The sequence below is a fragment of the Penaeus monodon genome, chromosome 31, assembly GCF_015228065.2.
Source record: "Penaeus monodon isolate SGIC_2016 chromosome 31, NSTDA_Pmon_1, whole genome shotgun sequence".
NCBI lineage: Eukaryota > Metazoa > Arthropoda > Malacostraca > Decapoda > Penaeidae > Penaeus > Penaeus monodon.
In genome coordinates this window covers 24235871-24236792 of record NC_051416.1, presented here as the reverse complement: position 1 = coordinate 24236792, position 922 = coordinate 24235871, and the positions used below count along the sequence as shown (strand labels likewise).

Here is a 922-nt window from a genome sequence, read left to right as displayed (position 1 = left end):
GTGACTACAATTACAAAAAAACTACCACGAAATACACTAAAATCAATCACAAAGAGATTTACGTACACCAAACAAAATTAAACCCACTGACAATGACACAAACAAATCGAGAAAAAAAATATATATATATCGCAAAAAAAAAACAAGTAAACATAACACTTGAAACAGACAGAAGACAAGACACACGGGGAAAAAGACGATATATTTCTCACCAAGGTTTCTAAACACGGACAACACAAGAATAAGTACAAATCAGCACCAAAATATACAATTTAAGGCCCAAAAAAAGGAAAACAAAGGAACTTAACAAGTGATCCTCGTCCTCCCTCTCCCTTTCTCGCCCTCATATCTCGCCCTCATCACCCTCACTCACCCTTCATGAGGTTGTGCATGACGCTAGTAAATTCATGATCACTCTACGCCCCGCTGAATGTTTGTCACTCTTTTTTTTTATAATTTTCTTAAACAAGTTTTCCTCCCCCGATACAACTTGCAATCAATAGATCTCTCAATGGATGTTCATTTAGCAGACGACACAAATAAAAAACAAAAGACCATCGTATGTCCGTTTCGATCCCATTTCCGATCCTATTTTGTAGGATCCAGACTCCTCCTTCAGCTTGGTGGTTCGTCTGCAATAGGTGTTGGATCTTCTTCGAGTCCTGAGCGCGAATTTTTGGGTTATAGATGTGGTGAATAGGGTTTGCTTGACAAAGAATAACGTGAATATAAAACTTAAATCATATTTCAGCTTATCATACTCAAAATATGGAGGACATGAATAAGGTACACGGCATTACAAACTAATATAAGAGCAATAAAACAACAATAATACAAAGAACACTGATCATTGGCTTTTATTATAATAGATTCATATTATAATGGTTGACAGGCCTAATTCTGAATATATGACTCTGATGAT

General features: G+C 36.0%; 1 protein-coding gene across 1 annotated transcript in view; it reads right to left on the bottom strand.

Annotated features, from left to right (window-relative positions):
• Window positions 1-507, bottom strand: part of LOC119593122 (ankyrin repeat and IBR domain-containing protein 1-like) — a 31136-nt gene extending 30629 nt beyond the window's left edge. The window contains exon 1 of the mRNA XM_037942086.1: window positions 374-507. The gene's annotated coding sequence lies outside the window, so the exon portion shown is untranslated. The remainder of the gene's footprint in view (window positions 1-373) is intronic.
• Between the last annotated feature and the right edge of the window lie 415 nt (window positions 508-922).